This window comes from Sphaerodactylus townsendi, linkage group LG11 (assembly GCF_021028975.2).
Source record: "Sphaerodactylus townsendi isolate TG3544 linkage group LG11, MPM_Stown_v2.3, whole genome shotgun sequence".
NCBI classification, from domain to species: Eukaryota; Metazoa; Chordata; class Lepidosauria; order Squamata; family Sphaerodactylidae; genus Sphaerodactylus; species Sphaerodactylus townsendi.
Genome location: NC_059435.1, coordinates 30,687,182 through 30,699,849, shown reverse-complemented (window position 1 = coordinate 30,699,849; position 12,668 = coordinate 30,687,182). Strand labels below are relative to the sequence as shown.

The following is a 12,668-nucleotide window of genomic DNA, read 5'->3' as shown; positions in this document are numbered from 1 at the left end:
GGTAGCCATACACTAAAAAACAGGAGTCTCCAGCCTACGGCCCTCCAGATGTTCATGGACTATGATTCCCATCAGCCCCTGCCAACATGGCCAATTGGTTGGAGGGCCATAGGTTGGAGATCCCAGCTGTAAAACGTCTAATGGTTTCAACCAATGATGAAATAAAGGGCAGCAGATATGTATAGAGGCAGGCAATAGCAAACCATCTTTGAAAGTGTCTTTTGTCTTAAAAACCCTAACGGATCTCCCATAAGTCAGCCGCAACATGACAGCTGCAACATGACAGCAAAAAAAATGTAATGCAGGATATCCCAAGATTTATATAATCTATTCCAGTGGTGGCGACCCTTTGGCATGGGTGCCAGAGCCCTCTCTGTGGGCACGTGCACACATCTAGGCTGCCCTGGGCCCCTGGACTTGATTTGCATGCACCTCAGTGAGCAGGGAGGACTCGGCTGGCGGGCCTGGTGCCTGTGCTTCAGGTGGCTGCTGCCCGGGGGGGGGGGGGGGGGGCAGAGGCTGCAGAGATGCTAGAGAGGCGCATGTGGGACTTGCTGGAGGCTACAGCAGGCTGGCCCCTGCTCGGGGGGGTTATTCAGGTTAAATTGCTGCGTTGGCACTTTGTGATAAATAAATGGGTTTTGTGTTGCAATTTGGGCACTTGGTCTCAAAAAGGTTCACCATCACTGATCTATTCTAATATTTAGCGTTAGTCCATTTCAAGAATATCATTTTAAAAACAAAAGGATTTTCGTAATTAATAGACTTTGTGCTTTCACCCATTAACTTACCTACTGCAGGTGCATCATATTCATCTCCAAGCAGAATTTCAGGAGCAGAATATGCAAGAGAGCCACAACTTGTTGTAAGTTTCTTTCCAGGCTGAAATTTGTTGCTGAAGCCAAAATCAGTCAATTTCACAAGTCCTTGTTTTTCAAAGAAGACAACATTCTCTGGCTTTAAGTCTCTGTGAACTACATGCAGTTTATGGCAGTAGGATATAGCATGAACAATCTGAGCAAAATACTTCTTTGCTAGATCTTCATTAAGGCCCTCTTCATGTTTCATGATGTAATCAAACATATCTCCCCCATCACCAAGCTCTAAGATTAGGTAAAGTTTGGTCTGGGTGTCAATCACTTCATAGAGACGAACGATATTAGGATGCTGCACTAATTTCATGCATCTAACTTCTTGGAAAAGATGTCCTGTAGCTAGTGTATCTAGCTTGGTCTTATCAATTACTTTCACAGCTACTTTTTCACCTGTAAAGACATGTCTTGCAAGTTTGACCACAGCAAAGTGCCCTCTGCCTAGGGTTTTATCCAAATCGTATAATCCAGCAATTTTTCCATCATACCCTCGTTTGAAACCTGCCATACTGCTCCAAGTCAAGAAGTAATGCTGAAGGGTTTTTGAAACTGGTGTCTTCTCATATAAAGATATTTGAAGTAGATACAGAGCCCATTTTCACTGCCAAACGCACCTAAAATATAGAAAAAAATATTACAGAATATACACTCAACACCAAAAGTTTAAGAAATTTTAGCTCCTCTATAAACAGCATTTTGACCTCATTTTAAAAGTTCCTTTTCATCACTGAGAACTGGAGGAAATTAAGCTGATTGAAAAGGTGTAGTGGATATGCAGAAGACAACATATTCAAGTAATAAGGCTGGACAGAGAGAGAGAGAGACAGCCCCAGTTTAATTCTGTAATCCATCCTAACAGATGTCAAATGTACTTAGTGTGTATAAAGGCAATTACTGCTTAAGCAGTAGCAGTACTCATGTGCTACGAGGAACCTCTGAATGACCATCATATGGACATTGCAGTGGTGCCTAAAATGTATCATGACTATCACAAGCAGAATTTGCTGGTTTAGCAGCAAGAACTTGTCTGTTCTCTGGGCCATTTTTAAAAAAATGCTGTGTTCACTAAGCATCCCCTGACATCACTTAGGAGTTGGCAGTAATAAAATGGCATTACTTTTACTGCTTTAGACTTTTGTCACAGGTTACTCCAGGAAGGGTAAGGGAAAAAAATCAGAGATGGAGTGCCTTACTTTCCCAACCTCCTTGGAGCCTGTTTGGCCACCACTTGACCTCTGAAGAGCACACTCCCCCAGCAGATAGCCAAGTTTACCACTTCTGTCTCTCTTTCTGAGATATGAGACAGTCTGATCGGCTCACTACTGCCTCTGTCATACATCCTACAACCCCACCACCACCACCACCACCACCCAGTCAAACAGGCAGCCTGGGTGTCCTAGTCCAACACCATAACCACTACACTATGCTAGATTTCTAGAGGAGGCTTTTATTTGTATCCTACAGGAGGCCTTTATTCTTACCCATTGCTGTGATTCTGAGTTTCAGTACCATCAACGCATTGTGATTATATAAATTCTGCTAACTGAGAAATAAATACATTTGGGATTGAAGAAATTTTTGCTACTAGTAATATTTTCGTACTCCTCTGATACAAAATCTATGCACAGGCATACTGTGTATGCATATTTATGCTGTTTCTTTAAAACACATGCAAGCACTAATCTGTATTTCAAAACTACAAAAAAGTTACTTACATATGTCCAATCAAGTAATTATTGGCAACTGTTGACAAGTCATGAAGTTACACCAGTAGCAACTGAGAAGTTTCACAAAAGTTGAAGTAATTTTCAAAATTCCAAAATCAACAAATCAAATCTGGAATCTACCAACCTTGGCAGTGCCCTCTCCAGAGGTATCATCTTGTCTATGCTTTGTTCATGAAGTTTCCGGTTTTTTCATGTTTCTAAAGACTCATCTATTGATATTTCCATATCCAGTTCTGAGAACAGTTGTTTATTCTTCTTCTGTTATTGCCTAAGGAAAAGTATATTTAAATTCACTTATTAGAAATATCATAACTAACATGCTACCCAAGCTTCCCAAAATTTCAAACACTTCTGTGCACAAAGTTCACAAAAATCAGTGATACATGTTCATAATCTGCCAGTCTGCAGACTCAACCGGAGTTAAACTGAGAAACCAATTATCCATCTGTTTTGATCACTTTATATTTAAGTCAAATGTACTACAACTCAGAAACAGGATGAAATCAAAGCCTAAAAGTATTTTTTGGACATGGAGGTATTATTACCAAGTTACCTTTAATATTGATCTTTACCAGCCATGTACTGATGCAACAACAAATAGTTCAATTAAATAATAATATGAAGAAATGGAAGATAAAAGGATTATACATTGTTTACAATGATTATGGCAACCAGATTACAAAAGTGTGTAGATGAGAATTCATGACCAGACAAGATTTGCACCTAAACAATACATGAAAGATAACATACGGTTTGTCATTAATGCAATGGAATTTGTTAAAGCAAAGCAAAACAAATATATTTTTAGACACAAGGAAAGCTTTTGATAATGTCTCTTGGACTTTTATTTAAAGACATTGGAAAGTTTAAAATGTGGTAAAAGATTTCTCAACTGGATACAAAGTAATTATACTAAACAATGTGCGAGGGTATTAATAAATGATGTTCTTACAGAGGAATTACAAGTTGAAAAAGGAACACTTCAAGGTTGCCCATTATCTCCATGGTTGTTTATTCCTGGATTGGAAGTTTTGGCAGCAAAGATCAGGAAATATCAAAGAATCAAAGGTTTATGTGTTGATGGAGAAGAATATAAGACAAAAAGTTATGCAGATGATATAATATTAACTATCACCAACCCACCCATATCAATTAAATATTTGATGGTGCAAACAGAACAATTTTGGTCTTTATTCAGGATACATTTTTTCTGACATTTGTAACAAAACAAGAAGTAATGGATATTGGTAAAATTACTGGGTGTGATATTATCTCAAAGAAAGTAAAATAACTTCGAATTAACTTCAACGGACAAAATGATACACTATTTAAAGACAATTATTCAACAACATGGAAGAAAATACAACAGGATTTACAAAGATGAACTATGTTTAAAATGTCATGGTTGGGAAGAACTGCTACTGTTAAGATGAATGTCTTAACAAAGCTGAACTTTTTTATTTCAAATGCTCCCAATTTATATAAATTCAGATAAATTAATTAATCTGGAATGGCAAGAAACCCAAAATTAGATTTAAAGTCTTACAAGATGAAAGAGGACTGGCTGACCCTAACATTAATTTATTTTTTTCAGTGTACAGAAAGCCTTTATTGGCATGTTAAAAGAACACCGCAGCTACAAAACAAACCAACACAGCAAAACACACATCCAACATTAATTTATATTATCAGGCAATGGGACTGGTCTGAATTTCAGATTGGATCAAAAGTCTAGAACAAAAAATTATTAAATTGTACACTGCGGAGTTAAGTGTAGGAGTTCATAACTAATTATGAACAGAGCAAGTGGGACAGATGAAACATTTAAATCTAACGGTCACCCATTATATAAATAACAGCCACAAGAACAAATTAAATCATGGTAAGAGGTGAAAGGTGAAGAAAAGGAAATACAATGGTTGCTATATTTTCAAATATTATCAAGATTAAGAATTGAAAGTGTCAGGAGGAATATTAAGGGAATTGACAGAATTTACACAACAAAAACAACATTTGCTAGGAAGAATATATAAGCTCTTATTAAAATATGAAACAAAAAACAACAAGTGAAAGAGTATATGGCGAAATGGATGAAACTTTCAAGCAGAAATATCTTTTCAACAATGGGAATCCTTATGGATGAAAGATATTAAATTCACAATTTGAAAAAAAATGCTCAGAATTATTGTATCTAATTGATTGAGATGCATTCCTAGCTCAATGTAATTGCTACAACATATATGTAACCAGTCTGCTATTTGTTATCACTGCCATTCTGAGACATTCTTTCCTTGATCTTTGCTTTATGGCTTCACATGCCGAGTAGGTAACTAGGTTTTCCCTTGATACTTTGGTCTCATGGGAAACGGGATAGTTTCTGGTTGTGGTGGGTTTTCCAGGCTGTGTGGCTGTAATCTGGTAGATCTTGTTCCCAATGTTTCGCCTGCATCTGTGGCTGGCATCTTCAGAGGTGTATCACAGAGAGAAGTATGTTATACACTGTGTATAGTGAGAAGGGAAAGTTTAGTGGGGTATATATTGTCCATGTCCCAGGGTGGGGAACCAATCACTACCTGTTTGGGTGGAACTTGCTATGTATGCAAGGGAGTGTGGATTTGAGTGTGTTGTATTCTTGGAATGGGGTTATCAGTCCATTTACATTTGTAGTCGCATTTGCATTCCCAGCAGCAGTAGTATTGGTGAATGCAAATCCTGTGTCTGGGTGGAGTCCATTGTCTGGGTGGAGTCCATTGTCCATGAACTTGGCATGTCCTTGGCCTTTTGGTGCAGGCCAAGGGCATACTGATTCTTAGCAGAAGAACACTATTGTTCATCCTCTTCTCCCCCCTCTACCCCAACCTTACAGCAGCAGTGGCTCTCCTGGCCAACCAATCACTTTGTCCTCTTCATAGTAGCAACAGCGGCTCTCCCCTTCCACAGTGGGAGCAGTCATGCATTTTCTGCCCACCAGCCCACTTCCTTCCCATACTGGTGACAGGAGCACCCTAAGCAGCAGACAATACCCTCCAGAGGTGCCACATCAGCAACAGGCCCACCAAGTTATCTGTGTAAACGCAAATATAAAATTATAAGATTTTTTCCTGGGGTTTAAATCCCCCAATATAATTTGTGCAACTTTTAAAGATTTTTCTGTAAACTGGGGGGGGGGGGGGGGGTCCCAATTCATTAATTTAGATGTTCTTAGGTCTGGCCACACTTGTGAAATAGACAGATTAGAAAATGAGATACTAAACTTACATACAAGTGCCTTTCTATTGGAAATCCCAACTAAATCAATGAGACTTGAATTCAAAGTAGTATGTTTAGGAGCGTGTTATAAATTATTTTATCCTACTATATGTAACTTTATACACTGAACTAAACTGTTAATCTGCCTCACTATATACTTTATATGTAACAAAGTTACAAATGTTTATCATGAACACAAACAATTCATTATAATTTGTGGACTTGCAACTCATTTTCACAAACCACAAATGCAAACTTTTTTCTGTTTAAAATGGAACATGAAATCTGCAATACAATCTGGTCTTATTCTTCATTTGCTTTCTATCTGCCATACACTCTCTTCCTTGAAACAATGAATCCATGATTTGGCATGGTCAAGTCATGCAACAGCAAACTCTGGGAAAAGCCTAATTTTTAATATCCTACGCAAAATAGCCTCAAAAATAAAAAAGTAGTAGAAACTGATGGAAGAATGGTCTATAAATTCAGTGAGCCTAAGGAACGCCTGATTAAAGAATGCTGGAATTTCTATGTCCCAATATTAATTCTCAGCTTGTACAAACATGTAAATTAGTACCATCACAGTAATTTTCTGCGTATGTGGTATCTTCCACCAAAAATTCTCTACTTCCCAGCCATCACTGCTGTGAATGCAGACACATTTTCCCTGATTCAGTTCATCGCCTTAGCAGCTGTGTGCACACTTTCTTCTACCAGCCAGCATTTGCTCTGCATTTTCCCCCTGGACCACAAGAGGGCTTTTTGAAAAAAACAGGCAATTGCTATTGTATGATATTTATAGCAAACTATTGTCACAATCTACTAGTTCCAAATTCTCATGCTTCCTTTTTAAAATACTGACATGCCTTACCATTTTTGTCCCAAAGATATAAAAGGAAAGATGACATGTGCAAATGAACAAATGAACCAAACTACAACAAAAAATTCAGTGCAATTTCAAAGTCAAGCCAAAGAAAACCCTTTGTGTAGCCAAGAACAGTTTTAAACAGCATTTCTTGATATTTTTCAATTCCTACTAGACTAACTATAAGGTCTGAAGGTTATTCATGTGTATAGAATCTCCAAAAGGTCAACAGAAGTCAAACACCTAGCAGTCTGCAAATGTTCTAGACCGCTTAAATACTAGTCCTAACACACTTTAGCACTATTAATCTAAACAGCAACTACAGTGGTATTGCTTAGCTGCATAGAGCGTAAGAGTAGCTAGTCACCCTCTATTCAGCTGTAGCAAGTAAAACAGTAGAAGTGAATGGACAGAAGCTTTTTTACAGATTGGTTGAGAATAACTCCTTTTTTGATACTCCTAATGTGCTACAGTTGACTTACCCAGTTAATGCAAGACTGACATGTAAGACTCTAGGGTACATGGGCTAGTACTACTGCATTGTTTTCCCCTTATCTTTCTAATCTCTTTGACCTGGAATAAACTTTAAATATGCCACTCACCACAACATTATACTGATGTAGTTAATCACAGTTCTTAGTATGTTTGCTGCAGGCAATGAGCCACACAAGGTATAATGTATACCAATTAGTTCCCGGCTTCAATCCAAGGTTCTGACTTATCACCTACAAAGCCCTTTTCATGGCCTAGGACCCACATATCTAATGGAGTTCCTCTTGTGGTATGTTCCACTGCAACAGCTGTGTTCATGTGAGCAAAGTCTCCTGAAAGTGCCACCCTGCAAATGGGTAAGGTCAGCAGTTGCCTTTAACTGAGCATTATCTGCTGTGGCCCTTATTTTGGGGAATGAACAGACTGAGAGGGCCAAGAAGGCTCTCACGCTTCTACTATTCCACAGAATGTATAAAACAAAATTGCTCAGAATGTATTTTTACAAAGGGAATAGAGCTGCATTTTTATGGCACTACTTTTTGTATGAATTTCTCATTTTACTGCACTGTCTAATTTTTGCAATCCAGTTTCTGCATTTCTTATTATATATTTATGTTGTTTTTATTGCATTGTTTTCTAACTTTGTAATCCAGTATTATTATAATGTTTAATAAGTCTTATACTGCTCCTACTGCATTACTAAATTTTCTAATCCACCATGAGCCACAGGGGAAAGCCAGACTATAACGTAAATAATTAATAATCAAACTAGGAATAATTTATATGTGATTTGTAGCAAGTTGTGTTTACTATGCACGCCACACTTTCAACTATTCAGTAAAAAGTTAGGTACACTATTGCGTTCCAAAATGAAAACCCAACAACCAGATCCACTCACTGGAGTAACCTGTGCTGTGGAAGGTTTCAGAAGCTTTACATGGTTCATATAAAATGTATTCAAATATACATAAGAAAACCTCAACATAACTTCTATTCCCTCTTTTCCATTTGCTGCCCCACCAACATTGTCACCCATGCTGGAAGTCCAGTGCTATGTACTTTATAACTTTCTTGCATAACTTGCTGATACTCTGATGGATTTAGAGAAAACATAGTGTAGCTTCACTTGTGAGTAAACTGTAAGTTGTTTAAGTACTATTATTAATTTGAAACATTTATATGAGCACCTCAACCAGAAAACCAGCTCACAGAAGTTGGGGGCTTTAAAGGGAGGTTAGATGTTCAAATAATATTTTTCCATAATGGAAAAAGGAGAAAAAAGAACAAGAAGCCACCCTAGTGAAATGTTGAATTTCTCCAAGCTGAGTAAGAAAACATTATACTACGGCTGTGCATGTTAAGGACGAGTAGTAGCACAGGTCTGAAGGAAGCACATCTTACTCTGTCTCTTGGAAGCAATTCTTACCACAGGCAAGTGCTTAATTAGAAGGCTGCTCTACAGGTTTTATGCCACTTCAATGTTAAAAAATACATATGGGCACTATGTATGTCAAACATTACTATGCACCCATAGAGATTAACCATGTTTAGGCATTATGGCTTACTCACCACTGCAGAGGAAGGACAAAAGATAAATTATCTGCCCCATCGACTTTCCTCTCTAATAACTTAAGTGCTTACCTCCAAATTATATGGCAGAACTAGAAGAGACAATAGAGTGGGAAACAATACTGTGAAAGTAATTTGGGGCATCATGCAAACACTACAAGCAAACCACTTTCTTGTGTTTATTTAAAAGTGACAGGGGAAAAATACAAAGGTGAAATCAAGCAAAACAAAAAAACACCTGACACTAAGAGCACACTTAAAGAACTGTTCTCAAAGCACAAAGAAAAATGAGATAAGAATGCTGAGTTCAACTCAATGCTGAATGCACAAAAGCTGACATAATTATCAGAGTACAAGGTACAAGTTACAGCACCTTGTCAGGAGGTGATCTCTAAACATTATAGACAATAAAGTAATTACTGCAATCTCTATATCATAAGCTTATATATTAGAAGATATCAGTAATTATTCACATGCATTTGGAAAATTAATATCTTCATTTTACTTTTTTACTTGGACATTACAATAAGTAAAACGAGTCCCCACACTGGCTATATAAAGTTAATTATGGTTCTAAATTTTCTTTTTTTCATCTGGAATCAGAGTCTTCACCCATTCAGGTTGCATTTGAATAGTATTGAATCTAATTCTTCCACGTAATTAATATCTTTCAATGTATTCTAGGAAAATGTTCAACAAATTGCCATAAGCATAGTTGTGCTGTTAATTTTTTAAAAATTATATGGCAACTGTTAAGTCAACCAAGTTCTGTAAAAGTCAGAATGTACATTTCCATGACGGTGCAAAAAACTAAAATGTACCATCAATGTCCAGTTATTTTTCAGTCTAGATAACTGACTGAAGCATTGTAATAAAGTAACTACATTTAAAGTATGTACATTCAACAATATGTACTTGTGGATATTTTCAAAAACAGCTTGGAAAAGTGCATGACTTACTCTACTGAACTCTTTCCCACTTTTTTACAGCAAGCATCCAGCATTGTGAATTCCTAACAAGCACTATATAAATATAGTAGCATTTATGAGTAAGAATGGCTGCACTAGAGGGCAGGCTTTAAACAGAACTTGATTTGAATCCTTTGAAAGGAATTCACATCCATAGTAGACCATCACAGAGCTATAGCTGTGGCTTTAACTACCTAGGTCTTAGGTGGTCAGTGAAAAATATTTATCTCCAACACGGCACACCCCAAATCAAGTAACACTCAAATACAAACCAAATGCAGTTTCTTTCTTAATACAAGAACAGGATATCTTACAGTTCCAATTCATAACTTGACAGAGGTAAAAGACACCTACTGAAGATAAACCATGTGAATTTGCCCCACTGTAATAAACACAGGTTCTTTTAAGCCACTCAGTGTTTTAATTATTCATTAGTTAAAATAAGTGCAATGCTTCTCTACCAATTTGCTTCATCGGTGCTAGTATAACACAGCAAAAAAACCCCCAACAACCCCTAAGCAAAAAGAACTCTATGCGAAATGCTTGCCCATAAAGCACAGGAGGGTGGGTAATAGTTTACCAAAAAAATGGCTGTTTGCTGAAGAGATTATCTGTGCAATAATGTGTTTTGGCAGGACAACCTCCTGCAGCTACTTCCAAAGAAGGCAATACAGAGGGCTTCTCTTTGCGGCAGACCCACTCTGCACCATTAGAAGGGAAATAAACAGGCAGTTCTGCTCACCCCGGGCAAACCTGTTGGCTCCGCATACCTAGCTTGTAAGAATAAGATGCAGTGTCATCCCCCCAAAAGATCTGCAGCTGTAGTGTAAGAACTTCTTATCAGCCAGCACATAAACCTGACTGAATGAATGTTCATCCAAAGGCGCGGGGAAGGAATAAAGAAAGCGCCTTTCTCCCCTTGTCCTGCAAAGGGGGGGGGGGGGGACGAGTGCGCGCGCTAAAGATGAAAGAGAAAAGGTGAACTCGACTTCACCCTCCAGCGCAGCATGATGATTGTGTACGCTTTAAATGCTGATGCACCCCTCTCTCTCACACACACATACACCATCCATCCATCCCACTAGTCCCTGGAAGAATCCCATTCTCAAACACAAAAACGCATCCGCGCGTCCCTCTCCACCGGTCTGTCGCAAACAGGTAGAGAGGGAGGGTGAGTGTGTGTGTTTGTGACAAGATACACACCCCAAAGCTGGGCATGGATACAGCTCCCTGCCAACGGCGCCGCGTCTGGCCTGAGGGGGATGACAAGCGGGAGGCCTCTGGAGCTCGCCCCTTCTCCCCTCAGAAACACCCGGCGTCTTTCAACAGCGACGGCACCTGCCTCCCGGCCAAAGCTCCGAGGAAGGCCCAGCCCGAGGCTCGGCTCCCCAACCCCGCCCTCGTCCACTTACTCAGGATGTCGGCAGCGGTGGGAGCAGCCGTCTTCCCTGCGGCGGCGGCCCTCCGCGTCTCTCCCGCCGCTCCCCGCATGAGAAAGCGGCCGCTTCTGCTCAGCACCGGTCCGCTTTCCTCACAGGGAACAGCCACCGCGCAGTGGCCTCCTCAGCGACTCGGGCGGCGGCGGCAAACAAACAATTTAACCCTCCCGCGGGCGGTTGGCGGTGCTGAGGGGCTCGCGCCGCTCTCCTTAGGTTCTACGTCTCGCGCGCCCAACGGACTGCGCCGGCACTCCCCGCGTCCCCGGCGGGCTGCGAAGCCTACTGACAACAACAGCGGCTCGCTCGCAGGCAGCAAAAGGAGGGGGAAGGAAACGCAGGATGGGGAGGGGCGTCGAAAAAGAAAGAGGGCAGAGCTGCGCCTGCGCGAGGAGGAGGTCCCGCCTCGCCATTGCATTCGGCCAATGAAGGCCTAGAAGGATCGTCTGACAGTCGGTCAGCCTCACTCGCTTCAAACCCAGTGTTAAGGATCTGAAAAGGGGGAGGGGGGGGGGATCACAAGCGGGGCTGCGGATCTATAGCCAAGAACCTCTTCGATGACATGGGCCAGGCCGTTCGCGAGGAGATGATGTGGCTGGAACACGTTTAGCCTTAAAATAGGGTTATTGTTTATTGTTAATAACAATTCATAGAGTGACCTTTATTTGTATCGCTTGTAATGCTAGCTAAAAGGGCCTCCTCTAGATCACTTACCAGGGTGGATAAAAGAGGGAAGGTGAATGGGGTTTTTCATCTGTTCAGTGCGTGCATACGGGTGAGTGACTGGCAGATTTGAGAGCTAGATCCGAGTCTGGGATCACCTTAGAGATCAACAAGAACTTTCGAAAGTCAAAATTCCCTCCGTCAGGCCAACAACTGTCTCCATCGATCTGAGTCTGCAGCTGGGCCATCTTAATGCATGGGCACACTGGGCAGTTGCCACGAGCATAGGGGCCCCATGCTAATCTGTATGTTGTGACTTGCTGTCAATAAATAAATACTATACTAAACTGTAAATATTTGTTATTGGAAAATGCATATTTGGCATGGATTTTACTAAAGATAATGAACAATATTGTTAATTTTTATTATAACAAGTGGACATTGGCATTTGCCTCTGATTTAGCATCATGGTCACCTCTGCAATCACATATGCATGTATATGTACGCATCTCATACACTGCTTTGCCTGGAGGCCTGTAATGCTGTTAAGACAGCCCTGGTCTGCAGTAGTGACTGAGCACATCAAAAGTGGAAGTTCTTAATATGGACAGCAAGGACTGGGTTTTAATATGTGGCAGAAGCTTACCGGTCCATTTATTTTCAGGATAGTTGATCGAGAGCTTGCTAAGTGACCTTGTACCAGTTACACCGTCTCTCTCAGCCTAACCTAGCTAACAGGGTTATGATGATAAAATGGCAGAAGGGAGAATGGTTAGCTGCCTAGGATCCCCACTGGGGAAAGAAGCAGGGTATAAATAAAATTAAGT

The 12,668-nt window shown here is 40.1% G+C and overlaps 1 pseudogene; it reads right to left on the bottom strand.

The window, feature by feature from the left end:
* Positions 1-11,499, bottom strand: part of LOC125441273 — a 30,198-nt pseudogene extending 18,699 nt beyond the window's left edge.
* Positions 11,500-12,668: the final 1,169 nt, after the last annotated feature.